At 45.0% G+C, this 12,371-nt stretch overlaps 1 protein-coding gene across 5 annotated transcripts in view; it reads right to left on the reverse strand.

Annotated features, from left to right (window-relative positions):
* The window catches only part of Gask1a (golgi associated kinase 1A), a 64,960-nt gene that overhangs the window by 32,745 nt on the left and 19,844 nt on the right, over nucleotides 1-12,371 (reverse strand). The window lies entirely within an intron of this gene.

Consider the following 12,371-nt stretch of genomic DNA (forward strand, 5'->3'; position numbering starts at 1 on the left):
TCCAATTCAGGTGGACACTGGAAGTGGACTGACCCACATGTGGGCCCTCATGGATCTTCCCCTGACCCATCCATTCCTGATAAGCATCTACAGCAAAGCAAAGCTGGACATGAGGAACCCTGACACCACCATCCCCTAAGGCAACTTGGGTCCTTGAGGGATACCCTTGGAGAAGACAGATTAAAATGGAGGTGGTTTCCTGCCACTGCCTAGTCACCACCAGGAGACCCAATCACCTACCTTGACCTGGATAGTGAGGTTCCCTTGAAGCTCTAGACTGACAGTCCCAAAGCCCACTGAGATGTGCCAACACTAGGGTGATATATGCAAGGCCAAGACCTGATGCTGTTGTCAGAGGGGCCACTAAGGTAACTGTCCCCCTCACCTGGGTGAAGGAGACTCTAGGGGAACTACCCTCGGGTTTCTGGCATCTGACATCCCAGGACCACAGTCTCCAGGAGGGATGCCCTACTATAGGGTCTGAAGGGAACAGTCCTACGGACAAATGAGTAACAGAAACAGAAGGGAGCCTGGCCAGCCTGATAGGGACCACTGAGCTCAGGAAGCAACGGGAAATGAAGTAAAAGCAGGGTTCAGATTTCCACCCACTCTAGACAGGGCTCCCAGGGCCACCCGATGGGGAGAAGGAGCCTAGAGATTTTCCTTGAAAATGTGTGGTCCTAAAAAATCTGTGCTCCCCAAACCTGGATTTTACCAGAATCTTTTCCTTCTTACTGGAGATGCATTAGAAAAATGGTTTTCAAACTTACTAAGGGAGTTCCATCATGGTCGACCTCGAGGCAGGAGTTTAAGAGAGTGTGCTGTGCACTCGTCCCCCCCACCCCCACCCCACTTTACCAAAATAGCTTTGGTTTCTTACCAGGCTAAAAGGTAGCATTTTCCACTCAGATACCTAAACCAGAAGCCTGACCTTCATTCCACACCTTCTTCTGCCCCATATACTCAAGCACATTTTTTTCCTTCTACACATCTCTTCAATCAGTCCATTTCTCACTGTGATGACTTGACTGAATCAAGGACACTGGCAACAGCCAACAGCCTCCTGATTGCCCTCTGTGCCAAACTCCTACTCTTCTGTGATCCACCCTCTGCAGCTAGGTTACACCGTTCTGAGCTCTTTAGAGAAATTGTGCATGCCTCAGTGCTCCAACCATCCTGAGCTTCTTCCATTTCTGGACAGAGGCATCCTGTCTCCACACCTTCACACCTGCTGTTCCTTTAATCCAGGACATTCCTCTCCTCCCTGCTATTCTTCAGGTCTCAGCTTAGACACGTCCCCTGGAAGTCTTCCCTGGAGGCCCCTCCATGGGTTGGACACCCTCTCTGTGTGCTCCCATAATTCATTGCTCCTCCCAGGCACAACACTTTTCACTCTTGTTCGGTATTTTATCATTGAACAGTCATCTCTCCCCATGGATGGGTTGATCCAGGTCGACGAGACCCTGACCCACTTGTCATTGCATCTCAGGACTGGCACAGTGCCTGGGACACAGGAAGCTCTCTATGAAATGAGTTTCCGATAAGAGGGGTTATCGGGGAGATGCAAACACTGTTCCCTGGCTAACCTGATGGCCAAGGGGACTCCTCCGATCCTAAGGCACTCCAATTCATTTCAAACAGGTGTGGTTTGACACACGGACATAAAAATGATCGGGATGAAAGAAGTTTTTATTAAACTCAAGGTCCCCTAGAAACAGGAGGCATGACATGCCACACAGGGCCACAAGGTGAAGCCCAGACAGGGAGAAAAACAGGCAGAGAGAGAGACGGGTGGCCCCTGGAAGAATAGGGAAAGAAAAGAAGGAGGCTGAGCAGGTTCAGGGCTGCATGACTAACTTCCTCTGGCTTTGGGCTACAGGTATGGTTCCCCTTGATCCTGGGGGAGTTGAGGGATGGGAATAGTGTCCCAGACTGCAGACGCCTGATAGAAGGAGCAGGTGAGGATATGGACCCAGGATTGGTTCGTTCACTTATGAAGTCACACTCAGAGGCAAGTCTGTATACTACTATCTCTAGGAATTACCTAACACTACAAAAACAGGACCTTCCTGAGAAGCAAGGCCTTGGAAAGCAGAGTATCAAGAATATAGAAAAGAGGAAATCAAAGTTATCGTACTCATGTTACATCCCCAGCGGACAATCCTCCTGCACAACGTCAGCTGCCACCTCAAGGCCTGACACTCTCTGCCTTCTTGCAGGAGAAATTAATGCCTTTGGTGAAAACTTTAAGTCACTAGGAGACAAAAGTCAGCTTCCATCCTTCAGAGAGACAATTCTGAGAAGCACTCTGTATGGTCCTCAGTGGAACCAAACCTGATCAAGCAATGAATATCATCCCTAAGATGCCTTTATCTGATAACCATTTTGAAGTCAGAGTCCAAAGTTTTGTCCAGGTCAGATATCTTTTTGATTTGGTTTTCTTACCATTTTAGAAACACACACAAGTAAAGCATGCATATAGAAAAAATTGCCTATGACAAATCCAAATAATACTATGAAATCAGAGCCCAGAGTGAACATCTGCTTCCCCTACCTAGAAGGAGCCACAGTTAGCCATTTGAGGATACATCTCTCCAGGCCTTTCTTTTCCCTGCATTACAATATAGGCCTCCATCACAGTGTATCAGTTTCCTGTAGCTGCTGTAACAAATTATACAGATCTGACCACTTAAGACAACAGAAGTGTATATCCTCACAGTTCTGGAAGCCAAGTTTCACATCAGTTCACATCATCACAAAACCGAGGTGTTGGCAATTCCCTTTTTTTTTTTTTCATAACAAACAATGCTGCACTGAATATCTAGTATACATCTCTCTAGGGAAAATCCTGATTATTTCCATAGAGGAGACACTAAGAAAGGAAGTTATTGGGTCCTGTTCCATTGTATGGCAGTTATTATCTCCTTTAATCTGCACAACCACCTATGGAAATTGGAATTATTTAATTCCTAAATTGGAATTATTTAATTCCTATTTTGCAGCTGAGAAAGCAGAAAAGTCCAGAGAGCTAATGTTTGCCTAGGGTCACAGAGTTGGCGGGAATACCAATATTCTAAATCAATACTTCAGGGGAAAATGACCATGGAATGCTTGTTTGGGTTCCTTCTTCTTCTTTAAAAAAAAAAATGTGTTTTCAAGTTGAAGTCATAATCTGTATTCTCAAACTACTAGATACCACTGGGAGAAATAAATCATCTTCTAAAGATGTTCCAAGGAGACAGGCTGTTTTGATCCTGCTCTTGGCCTTACTTGGCTTCGGACAACCTGGGGAAAGTTGGCAGTTGCAGGGAGAGAGGTTCAGAACCGCCATGAGCAGATGTCCTTGGTAGGGCCACCCAAGTAAAGCTTTGAGAAATGAAAGGCAGCTTTGATCAAACTGGAAAAAAAAAATCCTCTGTAGAGAAATATTCAGCTGAATAATAAAAAATGCATTAGAAAAAAAAAGAGCAGGGATTGATGCCTAATATGCTGGAACGTTTGTTGATAGGACCCTGGATGACCCCAGCTGCACACTGGCTGGGTGAGGCTTCCTGCTCCCCCCCAATTCTCACCATCCAAACACTCCCATTGTCCTCTGCCCTACAGTGAAATGGTGTGTCTTCTCCTACAGCTGCTCTATTTCTTCTTCCCTCTCAATTCCCTACCATCTACCCCTTTGGCAGGACTCCCCATTAATTCCTCAGAGAAGATGCCCACTGGCCCAAGGGCCACATCCACCCACAGCTGTGGAGGAGGAGAAAAGGAATCAGCCAGAAGAACCAACAGCACAGGCTTAAGGAAGACTCCACGGAGTTCTGTGCCTGCCCTTCTAAGTTGCATACCATGTGCAAATCACACACTGCCTCTGCTCCATGGCCTGAGTTATAGAATAGGGAAATGAGACCATTTCTCCTACCAAGGAAGACATATATAACTATGCAAATGAGTCAAAATGTGTAAAGGGCCCACCAAGGGGTTTGGTCCATTTGCATGAGTGGTGGGATCCAAATTGTTCTCTCCCCATTTTTTAGACATTATCTTTCTGGGGTCTGCAAAATACCCACTCCTCTTCCCAGGTATTGGCACATTGTAATGTCAGGGTAAAAATGGGGATATTTTGGAGCCCAACCCAAGAAAGAGGAGAAAAGAAGCTCTTTGGTCCTAAACCTACAGAGTAAGCCAGTAGGAGGCCACCTGGCAATAAGGAGGGTCTCAATGTTCTGCAGACGCTCTGTCCAGAGACAACCAGGATATGATGGGGAGGAAGCGCTTGGCTTAGAAGCATATGGGAAAATGCAGTTAACAGAGTGGGAGCCAGGAGGGAAGTGCATGGAGGGACTAACAGGAAAAGATACATTCAGACAGGTATGGGGTTGGAGCTCCCCAGGGATGATTGAAAGGGAGGCCAGGAGATTGGTAATCAAAAGACCCCAACCTACTAGGAAGCTGAGGCTGTACTGAGGAGAGACAGGACCCCCCAGCACACCCCACCATAACCTCCACAGGATGGAAGACAGCTCTCAACAGGAAGTGAAGGACAATGTCACTGATGGTGGTATCTGTTCACAATTCTTCCTCTCCTCCTTGTGGTGGTTTTGCTGCAGATGGAGAATCCTTACCTGCCTACTCTCTCTGACCTTGGCCATGTGACTTAACACTGTCATTAGAACATGAGTGGATCCAACAAGTGGACTTTAAACTTGCTTGCATGGTTTGCTTACTTCCTTGCAAATCTGTCCTGTGGGAAGCGTGAACTCCAGGGGAAGCATTTGGAGCAGACCTGATCCCAACCTCTGCCTGGGATCAACCCAGCCACACCTCTGTGGCTCAGTTTACCCAGAGCCCTGGGGCCAAGATACAGGTATATGTTGTTCTGAGCCATTGAGATTACGGGTCTCTTGCTAGGCAGCATTATCTCAGCAAAACCCAACTCTATAGACTCCTGGCTTCAACAGTCTCTCTTGGGCTCAATGTGTACACTTGGTCAGGTAACATCAAGGCAGTTTAGCAATGAAGCACAACACCCTCCCTGGACTAGGAGGAGTGTGGTGCTGTCACTACAGATAGGGTTTAGGCTGTGATGAGGCTGATGGTCTCACCTGACCACAGATACAGAAGGGTGTGGAAGGACTAACAGGAAAATTGCTTTTTACCGTGAAATGGTAAGATGACCTGGAAGGACTTGCCAGTTAAATGGGAACCAAGGAGTGCTCTCAAGAAGGATTTAAAAAAAAAAATTCTAACACAAGCTAATGACCTTTGAATAGACAGTTTGAGAAACAGGAATGCCGAGCTTCATGATAGTTTCTTCTATGACGCCAACAGAAGACTTCTCTCATTTCTATAGGGTCACAAAAAAAAGGAAGCTCTTCTACTGCTGGAAAACCCAGTTGGATTTGGCTCACATTTTGGCACCAGCTCTCCATTGCTGACACTGCCTCTACCCGCCGACAGCCCCGGAGCTTAACAAACATGGTTCCAGCCAGTTGGCAGGACTACCTGGCAGAGACAGAGGCAAAGTCATCTCTTCTCAGCTATTAGAGACCAGAAAAAGATGGCAGAAACCTGGTCCTCAACCAGACTGTCATGGAGAGTGGGATCACAGGATGGCAGGATGACCATGAAATGCTTGTTTGGGTTCCTCCTTCTTCTTTAAAAAAAAAAAAAAAAAAAAGAATAGGTTTTCAAGTTGAAGTCATAATCTGTGGAGGGAAGAGACCACACACTCCTGTCCCCACCCCATAGACAGCACTACAGAGCACTCACCAAGCATTTCTTAGGAGCTTTCTGAGTGAGAGAAGGGATGTGGGGAGCCTAGTGATGTGTGTGTGTGTGTGTGTGTGTGTGTGTGTGTGTGTGTGTGTGTGTGTGTGTTTAGTAGAAGCCGAGTTTGACTCTGACTCTGGGGTCATCACTAAGGGGTTGGCAGCCTCTTGCATCGTCCCCAGCTTTTACCCTCTTCTAAACAGCACCTCCCCATCAACTAACTGATCACTGATTTATCACTATTCAGACTCTGGCTGAAACTGGCAGAGACTTGAGAATTTGAAGTTTCTGTGCCATTTTTTTTTCTTTTTTTAAAGTTTAGCTGAATAACTGCCACAGTAAAACTATGCCTGGGGCGAGAGAGAATGCAAGAGCAGATTTTCAGAGCCTGGATTAAAACCACATGTCAGAGTCCCTGGAGCAAGTCTGCAGGCCTGGTGGGGCTCTGCTGCCCTTAGCTTCCCAGAGCTAGGCCCCAGGCAGAGAAAGCTGGACTGACATAAGCCCTCAGGGGCAAAAGGGGATGGGCCCAGCCCTTAGAGCCACTGAGCACCCCAAAGCCCTCTCCTGATCAAATCTTCTGGGTGCTGGAGGACTGAAGTCACTCCTCCCACTGCAGGCAGAATCCCAGGCTGCCTGTCTCCAAAGCCACCTCCCAGCCAGGCTCCCTTGCTTAGTTCCATTAGAGGGCTGTGATTTTCCTTCCACATCAGCAACTTCAAGGCAAGAAAGGACTTTTGCCCCTATAATTTCTGACCCAGTCAATTTAGAGGAAAAAAGAAACAAAACCAAAGGAATGATAACTAACATTTATTTAGTATTCACTGTGCCTGAAATTGTTTGGGGAAGAAGCCTCATTGAATCCTCAGGCCGGATTTATGGGCAGGTACTAGTACAGATATCCCCATTTTATAGGTGAGGAAAGCAAGGCTCACAGCTAGCCAGGGCGGCAGGCATTAGCGGGTGAACCCAAGCAGCTTGGCCTGAGCCCCTGGCTTGATTGCTGTGCTGCGGGTGGCAGCCCCTGCTCCAGCCCTAACTCCAAAAGACGACACTTGGTGGTAGGAATGGCCCCTCTCTCAAAGGAGTCCTCTCTGTTTGGGAGAGATCTGTTCATCTATAAAGTGAGACTTGAATGAGACCAAAGGTGGGTGGCCACCTTTCTGCATCAGGGCAAATTCATTGAGGGAAATTAAAAATGTCTGTGGGCTTCATGTTTTCCATTCAAAACAAAAATAAATTTGTGTCTCTTGCCTTACGATACTCCTATAAATAGAAGGTTATCAATGAGAAATGCCACCATTTGACCCACTCAAATCTGGGCGTATTTGAGAGGCAGCCTCAGAATCAACTTCTTAATAACTTGTTATCCCCTAATTGGAACTGAGGCTTGATCTCACAACCAGGCAGATTCTAGGCCTCCTGCTTGTTCCAGAACCAGGTGGTGGCCCAGTTCCTTCCAGCCCAAGCATTCTCGACTACAGGCCAGGAAATTGAAAACAGCTGACTTATGGGGTCAATATAGCAACCCTTAAAAACAGTAACCACTCTGGGTGCCCACCATGCACAAGGCTCTCTCAAAACCCTACCACCATGCACTAATGGAGTGACTATATTGCAAACATTCCAATTTTAAAGAAGTAAAGTACCTTTCTCAAGGTCACACAACTAGCAAGTGGCTGGCAGGACTTAAATGTTCCACAAACTTCATATACTTGTTACTTCACATCAGAATGATGAGGGTAAACTCCAGCCCCTTCCAATGACTTCAGGTGTCCCTGACATACAGTGGGCGTTGAGCCAAAGGAGCCAGTCCAGCCTCATCGATGATGGCAGCCCACACAGTAGATTCTTCAGGACAGAAAAAAGTTCCTACTGAAAACAAACATCTTTTTTGATCTCCTCCTTATCCTTTTCCTTAACCTTCCCAAGTAAATGCCCTTGGCATATTTTGAAAAAAAAAAAAAAGTATTTTGAACAGGCAAAGTGACTATAGATGTCTCAACTTAGGGGATTCTCAATTTAGGGGATTTATTAGAGATTAGATGGGGTGAAGGTCCATGGCATTTGAAATACCTCTGAGGCTCAGATCTGGGTCTCATATTCTCCAAGCAAATATGGTGGGAGGAGTCCATGCTCTCCACAAGATTCTGCTGCTAGTGTCCACAAATGACGTCAGGGACACATTATCCCTGTGATGGAATGGAAACTCCCCTGGTGAGCTAATTACAATAGCTAGTGTTGGGATGGAAATGAAAACCCAAATAAGTTTAGAAAGTGACTATTCCCTGTCAAGAGGAAAAAAAAAGGAAACAAGAAGACAAGCCACAGAAAATACTACTTGTAAAAACAATAAAGAAAGGAATGTCAAATTTAGAGACGGCAGAAATCTGCAATCCAAACGAATTTCCATGCCCTCACGAAATAAAAAAGCAATTCAAGAAATTGTTTCATGTAGACCTTTTGCCAAAATAAAAATTATATTTCAAGAACAGCAATAAAAATTGAAATTTAACTCTCTCAGCCTACTTTATTGCATTTTTATACATTCTTGCTATCATGGAATTTAATATAATAGTATTTCTCAAATTTGGGAATTGGAGAAAGACTCAAGAAGCAGCCATGGAAAACATTAGGGTCCCACTCACTAGCAGGAAGGAGGCTCTTGCAGGGTAACCTGAAGGGGGTTCACCTTTTCACTCTCCCTTCTTCACCAGAGTGGCTTCTGTTTTTGGTAGCTGAGCTGTTATCTACAACTGCCTGAACCCAACACATGTCTGGGTGGTACCACAGAATAGAGGACACTGGGAAAAACCATGTGACAACAGGCACCTCTGAGACCCTTGGGATACCAGTGGGGGAATCCTAGGTATCCAGAGATACGATGCAGGTAGTTGCCTCCAAAGGGACAATTCTGCTACATCAAAATTTTATCCTTATATTCTGATCACCCCCAGGCCAAGCACTAGACCAGGAAATAGGGACACCAGTGTCAAGAAGGTATGGCCCCTGCCCTCAAGCAACTCACTGTCTCATAATAAAAATGTGAATGATAATCATTCCCCCCCACACCCCCGCTCCAGTGTGGCCTAACCTCCAATTCTTCCACAGAACTGGCCTTGTCTACATTCAGGCCAGGTATGTGTTCAAGCTTGGGGCAGAGCTGGGTGCCACCTCCTAGGGACTCCACTGACTGATAATAACGTTTGTTTGCATTTTCACTATTATAAGTAGAAAGATATTGTTTCCGTATATCTCTCATTGACTCTGTATGATAAGAAGGAATTCTCATCATGCCCATTTTACAGATGAGGAACTCAAGACTCAGAAAGACCCAGTAATTTGCTTAAGGTGACATGGCAACTAAGTGGAAGAGTTGGGATTTCCATTGAAGTCTTCAGCCTCCAGAGACCAAGCCCTTCCCAGCAGACCGAGCTAGAGGGATACTGACTGAGACAATGGACAAACACAGTTGTTCTTCAGAATTAGAGGAAGATTGGTTCTAAGACACCTGAGGATAGCAAATTTCACAGATGTTCAAGTCTTTTATATAAACTGATGTAGTATTTGCATTTAACCTAGGCACCTCCTTTAAATAGTCTTTACTTTAAATGATCTCTAAATGACTTACACTACCCAGTACAATGTAAGTGCTATGGAAATTGTTGTCATACTATATTGTTTAGGGGATAATGGCAAGAAGGAAATTCTGCACAGATTCAGTTCAGACACATTTTTTTTCTGAATATTTCCAACCCAGATATTGGTTAAATCCATGATGTGTGACCTGCAGACAATGAGGGCTGGCTGCAATTACAAACACTTTTAAAAAGGCAGTATCTGGAAGGATTTGGAGAAGGATATGTAGAAGCTGGTATATCTAGGGCCGATCTCAGCTCTGCCACTGACAACCAGTAATTTAACATCAGCTTCCCCATCTGAAAAATGGCTATAATGACAGTTCCTACCTCAAAGTGCTGTAGTGAGAATTCAATAAGTTTTAATATACTACTCTGTGCCTCATTCTTTCCATCTATGAATGGGCTGAAAACAGTGTCCCTGCATTCTGAGAATTGATAACCCGTGGTTGAAAAAGAAAGGGAAGAAAGATTGACAACAGTCTTAGGAACTGATGTCAAGATCCCTCCTTGGGAGCACCACTTGCTTGGGTGACTGAAAGAGCAGCTTCTGAACCCCCTTTCTTTGTAGTTCAGTGAGGAAGACTTCTGCAACCAGCTGCTCTGTGGACTCTTGCAGAGCCCTGAGGAGGGTTAAAGAACTCCTGGGAGGATGACCACCATAGGAGCGCCATGACACCCCTGGAAGACTGGCCTTCAGGAAGATTCAGACTAAAACTGTGCTTGGAACCTGAGATGAAAAAAAATAAATAAATCCTTACCTTTTCCTTCAGATAAGTGGTCTTAGACTCAGTGAGATCAAGGGACCCTGCAGTGAGTAGGTTCGTGGGTATTTCCTGACAACTATGTGGCTCAGAGCTCATTCCAGACAGATGGCTTCAGGCTGAAGTTGATTAGGGAGGAAGTGTAAGCAGTCATGTCTGGGGTCACATGTCACCATCTTGGAGACATGAAAGTAACCCCCCTCAGGAGACTCTAGGACATTGCCTGTAGCTGGCATTGCCAAGCTCAATTCCTCTATTGCTGGCAGAGGTATTAGAAGACCTAGAAATAATTGGATCTGTCTCTTCATGATTATATGAGCTAAGATTTTCCAATGAGGAAAGAGTCATCACTCACTTTGACAACTGAGGAAACTGAGGCACAGGCTGTTTCAGTCACTTTCTCATGGCCTTATATCTAAGTCTAAAAGCTGGACTCAGGCTCCAATCTGGCTTCTTCCATCTGCATACTAACTGGATTTTTGTCCCTATTATTATAAAAGACTCAAAGAACAAAAGTCATTTCCCGTCTCCCTCCCTTCTCCCCACGAGTAAGCAAACCTGGAGAGCTGTCCCAGAAGGAAAAAAAAAAAAAAAAAAAAAAACGGGGGTGGGGAGGGCTTTGCCTTCAAAAGTCAAACAAGTTCTGGAGGCAAATTGAGCTGGGTCACCTAACTGATCCTGGGTCACGTGGAGGAGGACAGGCTCAGAGGCAGATACTGGACTCAGAAAAGCAATGCTGTTGTTATGATCTAAATATGAGCCCCTCCCCCAAAAGTTCCTGTGTGAGACAATGCAAGAGGTGAAATGATCAGGTTATGATAGCTTTAACCTTATCAGTGGATTAATCCACTGATGGATTAACTAGGTGGTAATTGTAGGAAGGTAAGGGTGTGGCTGGAGGACTTAGGTCACTAGGGATGTGCCTTTGGGGTTTATACTTTGTCTCTGGTGAGTGGAGCTCTCTCTTTTCTTCCTGGTTTCCATGTCCTGAGCTGCTTTTCTGTAGCAGGCCCTCCTGCCATGATGTTGTTTATCACCTTGGGCCCAGAGCTATGGAATTGGCCAACCATGGTCTGAATCTCCGAAACTGTGAGCCAAAATAAAATTTTCCTCCTGTAAAATGTTCCTGTCAGGTCTTTTGGTCACAGTGACACAATGCTAAAACAAAAATTCTGTTGTCCAGCCAAAACTGGTGATTTAAGCACATGCTATTCCTTGTCTTGCCCCTGAAGTCTTGTGAAATGGCAACAAAGCATTCTTTTTTTTCTTTTTTCCACCTATGATGCTGGGAATTGATCCCAGGGCCTCATGTACTCTACCACTGAGCTATAACCTAGCCCAAGCATTTTTACTCTAAGTGACAAACCCTGAAGGACAATGAGAAAAGAGAGAAAGCAAACAAGCAAAATTTAGGAAGCTGGAAAGAGGTGAATGAGTAGCGACAACCTTAGCAGATCCACAAAAGTGAATCCTAAACTGGAAGACAGAAGGTCAAGACACCACGACTTACACCACAGAAGCCACCAACTGGTCAAGAACTGGTATCACAAGGTGCCTCTGATGAGGGTAGTGAAGATGAATCAAAACAAACAGAGGATTGGTTGGAAGTCTACCTAATAAGCTAGACACCCTGATCTCTTGTTCTGTACTGGCAAGTTGGACAATACCCATCAAAAACTGGGGGTTTGTTCCATGAGATAGAAAGCCAGAATACTGGGGCAATGAGGCTCAGCTATGAGCCAGTATTCTCTAACTCCGACCCATTCAACAGAAATGTAATGTAAACCATATCTGAAATTAAAATTTTTCTAGTAGCCACATTTTAAAATTACAAAAAAAACATAGGAAATTGATCTAAATATATAATTTTTTCTAACTCAACATATCCAAAACATTATCATTTCAACATGTTACCAACATAAAACCTCTTAATTACATATTTCGCAATGTTTATAATAAGTCTTTGAAGTGTGTGTTAGTCAGCTTTTCATTGCTGTGACCAAAACAACTCAGAAGAGAAAAATTCTACTTTGGCTCATGGTTTCAGAGGATTCAATGCAAGGTCAGTTGACCCCATGGCTCTGGGTCTGAGATAAGGCAGAACATCATGGTGGAAGGGTGTGGCAGAGGAAAGCTGTTCAATTCATGGCAGCCAGGGAAGTGAAGAGAAATAGAAAGGGAGGGAGAGAGCAAGGGACCAGTA

Source organism: Ictidomys tridecemlineatus, chromosome 2 (assembly GCF_052094955.1).
Source record: "Ictidomys tridecemlineatus isolate mIctTri1 chromosome 2, mIctTri1.hap1, whole genome shotgun sequence".
NCBI classification, from domain to species: domain Eukaryota; kingdom Metazoa; phylum Chordata; class Mammalia; order Rodentia; family Sciuridae; genus Ictidomys; species Ictidomys tridecemlineatus.